At 46.8% G+C, this 9,124-nt stretch overlaps 1 long non-coding RNA gene across 1 annotated transcript; it reads right to left on the bottom strand.

Annotated features, from left to right (window-relative positions):
- Positions 1–7,419: 7,419 nt before the first annotated feature.
- On the bottom strand, positions 7,420–9,097 carry LOC122236569. Its single transcript, XR_006214644.1, has 2 exons — positions 9,004–9,097; positions 7,420–7,619 (listed from the first exon to the last, which is right to left on the bottom strand). It is a non-coding gene; the product is annotated as an uncharacterized LOC122236569 (long non-coding RNA).
- Positions 9,098–9,124: the final 27 nt, after the last annotated feature.

Genomic DNA, 9,124 nt, shown 5'->3' with positions numbered 1-9,124 from the left:
CACTAGCCCAGACACGATGGCAGGGGCCAGCACAGACACAGCTGAACGCTTCACTGGATCCCAGGGCACAGATCTGGCAGAAAAATCCCCTGGATTCGGGACACGGTCAACCCTAGGACGAGTGTCTGTCGTCGCCTCTGCCTCCCCTCCCTCTGGAAGCAGCACGTTGGAACTGACCTCTGATGCCTCAGGTGAGTCCTTGACCCTGAGCACCAGTAACGAGAGCACAATCACTTCTTGGCTCCGGGCTCTCAGTACATCTCTCCCCATGGTAACGTGGCTGAGTACCAGCTCAACAGAGGAAAGTACCTTAAATGCTCCCAATGCTTCAAGTCCAAGTTCATCCAAGACATTTGCTACATTTACACCTTCTGTACCTTCCCATGAATTTGCAGATCCAGGGGTAGACACCACTGTTCTCCAAAATACAGATTCGACCACCGTAGGCACGAGTGGGGACTTAACTCCTCCCACAGCCACAGCCTCCCACCAGCTCAGCATGAGTCCGTCCGCCTTGTTGATTCATTCACCCTCAGATACTACAACCGTAGCTATCACAGCCTCAGGGATGAGGGACAGCACCGATGTGTCCTCTTCCAGATTTCCAGGCCTCTCCAGCACAGAAGCCGGGCAGAGCTCATCTCGGCCCCTCCCCATTACCTCTCCATCGACAGAGCCCACATCCCCAGCAGCACTGACCACTTCAACACCCAAGAGAAGACTCACATCAGAGGCAACAAGACCAGCCGGCTCCGTGTCTCAAGACGAGACGAGCTCACCCCCAAGGCAGACTGCAGAGGTTCAGAGTCTTGCTGCCATGGTTAGCTCTGTGGAAACCAGCAGGGGGGTCGCTCAGATGTCTGACCGTGGAAAAACCACAGTCAATCTGAGAACAAGTTTAGTTGCCCAGTGGAATTCATCTCTGCCTTTAACACACAGCACTGTGGGGGTCCCGGCTTCGTCTGAGGCCACCACTCCTGAAAGGCAACGTGGCCCCTGGTCAGAATCATCAGTGACCACAGAGAGAGTTGGGCCAGAACCCTCTTCTTCAGTCTCCTCTGTGTCCCCTGAGGTGACCACTGCCTTGGACTCTGCCCCCACAATGCCGGAAACTGTGGGCTCCACCTCATCCGTCCCTAAGTTTAGGGAAATAACTACTGAGAAGGCATCAGCTTCCTCCCTGGCCTCTGTACTGCTGGGTGGAAGCTCTCCCCCATCTCCCCCAGAGGCCACATCTTCCGTGGGCACCGGGGAGGGCACAGGGACAAGTCCACTCATGTCACGGGCCAGCTCATCTTCCAGAAGGGAAATCGACTCTTCTGCTTACTCATCCTCCAGCATCAGCCACAGTGCTGATTCTTTTGATCCATCCGCCAGAGGAGTGACCGGGGCCTCTCCCCTAGACCCCACGGCCTCGAGCTGGATCTCCTCATCAGCACTTACTGACTTTCAGGCACAGACAAGCCAAACTTCTCCCAAGACTCTTTCCTCCTCAGGGCCAGAGCACACCAGCCTGGGAGAGGAGACTGGCCTGGCCAGGACCTCATCAGGAACATTTACCTCTTCTGAAGCCAAGGGAGAGCCCTCCTGGACATCTGTCTCTGTACCGTCAGAGGCTCCACCTGACAGAGGTGAGACTTCTGGGTCAGACCATCTGTTCCTGATCTGGATAGCTTGCCCCCATCCATGAGTAAGGACCTGCTCTTTCTGCCCTCTTGGAAATGGCTTTGTTCTCCTTGGTTTGGTCACTGAAGATGGTAAGAAATCTCCTCCCCCTTTTTTAACAGGATATTTGACTTGTCTTGCATCAGGATTCCGGCTTCAGGGAAATGTCCAATTGGCTAGGGGGCCACTAGAGCCCCTGGGTCTGGTTTTCTACCGGCAGTATGGGGTTGCCCTTCTATAGTGTGCAGTGTAGACTTCCTGATGAATCTCACATTTTTTAAAAACTTTTTTTTAATTGAGGTAAAATATACAGTTCAGTGGCATTAAGCACATTCACACTGTTGTGTAACCATCCCCATCATCCATCTCCAGAACTTTATCTTCCCCAACGGACACTTTATTCCCATTAAACACTAACTCCTCTTTTTCCCCTTCTCCTAGCATCTGAAATCACCATTCTACTTCTGTCTCTGTGAATCTGACTATTCTAGGTACCTTATATAAGTGGGATCATGTAATATTTGTCCTTTTGTGTCTGGCTTATTTCACTTGGCATAATGTTTTCAAGGGTCATCCATGTGGTAGCTCGTATCACAATTTCTTTCCTTTTTTTAATGTTTATTATTATTATTATTTTTTTAAGGGAGACAGAGACAGAGCATGAGCAGGGGAGGGGCAGAGAGAGAAGGAGACACAGAATCTGAAGCAGACTCCAGGCTCTGAACTGTCAGCACAGAGCCCAGTGTGGGCCCTAAACTCATGAACTGTGAGATCATGACCTGAGCCGAAGTTGGCCGCTTAACCAACTGAGCCACCCAGGCGCCCCTCTTTCCTTTTTAAGGCTGAATAATAGTTCATTGTAGATATATAGCGCCTTTTGCTTATTCATACATAGATGGACATTTGGGCTGTCTCCATGTTTTGCCCATTGTGAATCAGGCTGCTGTGAACATTAGCGTACAAATATCTATTTGAGTCCTTTTGATTCTTTGGGGAAAAATACCTAGTAATGGAATTGCTACATAATATGGTAGAATACTAAATTCTTATGTTTAGATTTTGAAACTTCTTCTTGAGGTCACCTGTTCTCACCCAGATAAGAATCAGCCCATCATGACTAAGCTTCCCTAGGTATCTCTGATTGATGGTCCATCTCAATAAGACTAGTGGGAGGGCGCCTGGGTGGCTCAGTCGGTTAAGCGTCTGACTTTGGCTCAGGTCATGATCTCACAGTCTGTGAGTTTGAGCCCCGCATCAGGCTCTGTGCTGACAGCTCCGAGCCTGGACCCTGTTTCAGATTCTGTGTCTCCCTCTCTCTCTGACCCTCCCCCGTTCATGCTCTGTCTCTCTCTGTCTCAAAAGTAAATAAACATTAAAAAAATAAATTAAAAAAAAAAGACTAGTGGGAATAGAAGTATGTGGCTTCTGTGTCTGTCTTGTCTCCCTGAGATGACTGATCACATCACCTTGGTCATCACTGGTTATAAAACAAGCAGGTTCCTATCAGGAATCTGACAGCCTTTCCTGACACTATCTGGCATATGCCCTCCTCTATGTCCTATTAGGATATCTGACTTGAAGTCACCTGGACACTCATCTGCCTCACTCTTTGACAAGCCCATTTTTTATGGACTAGACCAGCACTTTGATGTGATGTCCGTGATCCCAGACTTTATGTGGATTCTGTTGATTCTGGGACTAGAGAGAGAAGAGGCTCAATTATTGCCCATTAATATCTTATTTCATCGTGCTTGTTCATGGCACAATTCTCACGCAGAGCTGGTGTTCCAGTCCCCCAAATCTGTGTTCTCCTGTCTCTAGCCTTTGAATAACATTTCCTTATGAATAAATGTCTTTGTTTCCAAACTGGGCACATATTAGTTTTTCTCAGGTGCTTTCCCTCTAAACTGACCAGTATCCATCCAACCCACCTGTCTCTCCTACAGGCACTGATGGGACTGTGGTGTCCATTACTCACTTCCCCACATATGAAAGTTCCTCATGGCTGAACAGTGACCCTTCAACACCTGTGACAGTGGTTGATTCTGCAGGTATGACAGCTGCTGCTGAACTTTGTCTCTCTAGGAACCATGTTTTCTATTCTCTGGTAAGTTGTGTTTCTGCTAGAACTAGCCTGAGATGTTGGTACCACCTGGATTTCTCCTAAAAAATGTAGATCTCTTGGCCCTATTTCTCCAATATGGGACTTAAATATCTCCAAGGACACAAGAGACCATTCAATGTTCAGGACGTTTTCATTAGTAGATGGCTCTTACTGAAAGAGGTCCAGAGCTAGCATGATAAGGATTGGTCAGGGGTGGTTGATAGTTCCTGGAATGAGCCCTACATGAGAAAAAGCCACTATCTTGGAGGATGTGATACCATGAGCAAGTCAACTCTGTGTCCTGGAGGTTTTCCTGAAAAGGAAATGGTTCTCTCTTGTCAGGCAGAAGCGATAGAGGTTTAGAGACTGACCTATCATTTTATAATCTAATCTTCCCTGCCCTTAGATTCTCTTTAAAGGCCAAATAGGAGTTTCCAAAATAAGAAATAATAAGATAATATACATATTAAATTATGCCCTAAATCTTTAGAGATAATATCCAGTAATCCAGGGCTTCAGGCAGGGAAGCAGGGACCACAGGCACTTGGTAAATAAGGGTCAGATATGGGGAAGGAGCAGTAGATATAGAAAAGGAAGGACAGACTCTCCCCCATTGGCCAGAAACAGGATTGGTTCAATGTTCTCTCTGAGCAAACTCAAAGAGATCAATCTAATAATCATAGAAACCTTACCATAATCACTAATACTTCCTAAAATCATGAGTACACGTTTTAGCAATGGAGGGCTTGGAGGGACAACTACACTGTATCATGTCACAGCTTCTCCTGGTGGCCAGCAGATGACCACTATGTTTGCTGAGACTTTAGGAATGAGTCAGACTGCTGAAAGCCCTGAACTGACAACTCTATACATTTCCATTGCTTCTTCTGAGAAGCCAAGCACACAGCCTGATGTAAATGGTCTCTTTCTCTGCCTGGCCCTGTATATACCTTGATCTTGACAACTAGTGCATATCCATCATCTGCAACTATTACCAGGTCAACTTCTCAGAGAGACACAAGTTCTCAGGAACTCATTCTGGAGCCCAAAACCAGCCCATCCATCTCAGTATAAGCCTTCTCTTCAGGGTCCAGGACAGGTAAGGTCAAGCATCTTTGGGTGGTCAGCAGCACAGGAGTGGTCATCATGTCCTTACCAGCACCAGTCCTTACCAGCACCAGTCCTTACCAGCATGGAAGGCAAGCAGAGCCCTCCCTCAACTCTTCCTACAGCATTCACAATGTCAGGGCATAAGTACCCAGTAGCAGTGACCCCTCCTGAAGGAAATCTGACTCTGAGTACAAGTTCCAAGGGACAGAACTTGAAGTCTCCTACACTAGAGATGACAGTGTAAACGATTTTCTGAAGTGAGACACCACTGACGACTGAGATGACGGGGTCACTCACCGGGTCTAGTGAAAACCAGATTGCCGGTGGGTGTGAGCACAGAAATTGGGAGGAGTTCTCCAAGTTGGATCAGTACCTCAGTGGAGACACTGGCTGCTTCTGAGACCACTACAGACACAGAGGGAATTTATCCTTTTACAGTTTTACTGGTAGACTCTGTCTGGGCAACCAGTTCTGGGGCTGGTCATGGTCTCCTGTTCCTACCCACTCAGAATCACACAATGTCACGCCACCAATGGTTACAGCCTTCATTCCAGAGGCAACCAACCTTTAGACTTCAGCCTCCATTCTTCCTAAAACTGCAAGGACTGGGGAAGAATCTGGTTCCTCACAGACTCTTGGACTGAGGGACACTGGTATTTCTCAGGATTCTAGCACAGCCACAGACACAAAAGCATGATCTTTTCCCAAATGTTCAGTGATGCTACTACTGAAATCACTGGGACTTGAGTTTGCTTCCCAGTAAACTGTACCTATCCCAGGCTTTACTCAGTCAGTAGGTGACACTGGCATCCCCAGAAGAACCAACATCAACCGTTGTCTTGCCTCACATGGCTGATTCTTTACACATGACCTTCAACACACCAACAAGCCCATCTAGGACTGCAGCAAAGAGCACTCTTACTCTGGACACCATGACCACAGCCTCCTGGGAAGGAACCCCTCTGCTGAGAGTCAGTTTTTCACTCTCAGAGATGACTACTCCTATGAGCAGAGGGCTAGAGGCTCCATCATAGACAAGACCTTCTTTTTTGGAGGTCTTGGAGGATCTGGAGAAAAGACCAAATCCATGTCCCCTCTGGTACTTATTCTAAGCTCAACTTCAGCTTCTTATGTTTCTTCCAAGGCAGAGAAATCCAGAACCCCTAATTCTCCTTCACTTGCCTCTGGACTGACACTGTCTACATTATTCACGAACATTCAATTCCAGAAAACCACAGTTTTCCCAGGCACTGGCTCCCCAGAATATCCTTGGTGCCTGAGCATTACTGTGGGAGAATACAGGACCCTTAAGGTGATCTCTGTGGCCAGGCCACCAAAGGCCACCACATATGGTGCAGTTGTGACTCTAGCCACTGAGGAGAGCTCCTCTGATGTAGAGCCCAGCTCAGCTCCATGTGTTAATACCTGTATCCCATTTACAAGTAAGAACCTAGTTCCTGACTTCTCTTGCACTGGGCATTCTGAGATTTGGTGGATACTATTCAAAAAGGTAAAGAGAGGATTCCTGCTGAGAATGTCCATCTGGTTACACATATCTAGTAGGATCATTCTACTTTCTCTATGTAACTAGTGACGCTTTTAGCATCCTTGAGTCCAAATTCAGTTCCTTCCAGTCTGAGCCTACCTTTACCCTCCCCAGATGTGAAGTCTGCATGATGATAGTTATAAAAGAATGATAAAGGGAAATAAGAAAGTGCATAACCAAGACATATTATTTGCATATGTTTGCTAATCTGATATAATAATTTATGATATAATCCTTATTTTACTTATGGAGAGTCTAAAACATGGGAGAGAAAAATCTACCAATGGTGCATTCACATAGGTGCTAGAGACAGACTACTGCCAAATGCTTTTGCTTGAGGCCAATCAATTCAGCAGTCCCACCATCAACAGGAAACTCTTCTATAATTATGATGTAAGACACCTTATCAGTTTGATTTCGTGCCAAGAGAGTCAGTCCTCACCATGTGCCTTCTCAGAGACAGATGAGGACATGCTGAGTCAGTGCCTAGTGAGAGCATTTCTTGTGTGTTCCTATCTTGAAGGAAAGCTAGGCTGACGTGTCAATCCTCTTTTCCTTCAGGCCCTCAGGAGCCTGTGACAACCACCACTGGGGAGCTGAGTGAGGGGATGTATGGAGGCACCACGTGGTCAACGGGTGACCCCATGTCTCTGGTGACTGTAGGCAGCCTGGGTATGTATGATCCTCTGTGTACATTATGCTTAAGATTGGTCTTTGGACTAAAATAATTGATTTCCTGAGTCCCAGGTTCTGGTACATAATCAAAACTTTCTGCTGTTGTACCCAGAGGCTATTGGTAATATTTTAAGTGGAGATTTATTGACTTCTAATGACTTACTTCTCCTTAGTAATTTATATGTTCAAGAGCCAATAATTTCAGCTTTAGGAACAGATATAATGTCTCTACAAAACAGCTGACCAATTGTGAAGGGCCTTCCTAATTCAGATACCATCACTAAGGTCAGGGATTGCCAAGAACAGGGAAAGGTAGACCTGAGATGCCATTGGTTTATTCTATGGGACAATTCATAATTACAAAATGATTATAACGCTGTCCACTGTTACAATGTTCTGCAGGTGAGAGGAGGTGTCCATTTAAGGTGCTAGGTGGATGAATACAGCTGTCCTGATTCCTGAAAGCAATACTTTGACGTGTCTTTCTATGCTGGAAGGTGGAAAGGTTCTTCATTTCACCTAATTAGAAGTGAAAGAATAAGAAAATATATAGGAAGTAAGGTGCCTTAATCTACCTCTTCCCTTAACCTGTTAAAAACCAAGCCACAGAAATTTTCATTAGAATCACAGTTTTGAGGTCTAGGGGATAAAGACAGATATTAGACTAAAAGAGATTGATTGAGAAGGCTGGACCAAGGTGGAAAAATGGAGAGGGAGAGTTTTTATCCACCAAAAGTTGGGAGAGTTTTTCTCTATTCCTGTGTAGAATCTTTACCCTCCACTAAGACATGAGATGTGGTATATAGATCTGCATGGAGGCCACACTGATATAAAAACCTAAGATGCCAGAGGGAGCTCTGAGAGCCAGTAGACCAAGCTCATGTACCCAACATTAGGCACAGGGTTGGACAATATGATTCCTGCCATCTAGAGGAACATATTATGTGCAGATTTGTAAGGAGAGAGGAAGGAGAATCAAAATCAGAAGAGCCCCATTTTTACCTCCTTGCAAACTTCCTAACTGAAGAGCTGTTTCAGTCACAGGCCTGCCCACAAGAAGCCCAGGAACATCTGAAGATATCCTAAATCCAAGCTCCAAGGAGCCCAGCAGCAGCCACAAGACCAGGATCACCGTGGGAACTTCTCTTAGGGAGACTCCAAAAGAGACTGCTCCTGTGGATACCACAGTGGGACTGGCCACCCTTCAGTCCCTGAACACAGGGAGTGTCAGCACCAAACTCCTTCCCTTGCCCACAGGAAACACGATGACAGCAGAATCATCCACAGAAATGGCAGTAGTTACAAATAACATCTCACACTCCACACATCCAGCTGAGGCCTGGGCTAGTACTTATTCTGGGACACCAGAAGAGACAAGCCAGTCAAGAGGAAAAATGTCCTCTTTCCACCCAGAATCAACTTCTGTAGGTGCCACAGGGAAGGTTCAGCAAGTCAGCTCAGGCTTGACTTCAAAGACAACTGAAATGGACTTGTCCACACGGTTTGGCTCCACCGAGGGGACTGCAGTGGGCACTCATTTCCCCTTGAGCACATCTTTCACTGGTCTTCAAGACTCTGCAACAAGTTCAGTTATCTCCAAGGTAGCCACAGGCTCAGTGGCAGATAAATCTGAACTTAAAACCATGCCGTGGGTCAGCACCGTGGTCATTCCTTCCACGGCCTTCAGTACAAAGGCAATGGCAGTTGAACGACAGACAGGTGGATCTGTGGGAAAGGCTTATTCATCTGGCCCGTGGCCAAAGCAGATACCTGGGAGTGACCCAATGTCAAGTGCCTCCCCTGTGAAGCCAGACACAGCTACCACCACCCTCACAACCCACATTCCTCCAACAGGACCTTGGACTTCTGACAGGTCAGAAGGCTCAGCCACTATCAGCCTCACCAGTATGGCAAAAGAGACAACTGGTTCCTCTATATCTGCTACTTCCCCTTTGGTGGGGCCCAATTCTGAGTCCATCACTGGACTGGAGACCACTGAAATGGCATCTCCACCTGGGGTCCCT

This window comes from Panthera tigris, chromosome A2 (assembly GCF_018350195.1).
Source record: "Panthera tigris isolate Pti1 chromosome A2, P.tigris_Pti1_mat1.1, whole genome shotgun sequence".
Classification (NCBI taxonomy): Eukaryota; Metazoa; Chordata; class Mammalia; order Carnivora; family Felidae; genus Panthera; species Panthera tigris.
The sequence above is the reverse complement of the archived record's forward strand: the minus strand, read 5'-3'. Positions and strand labels throughout refer to the sequence as shown.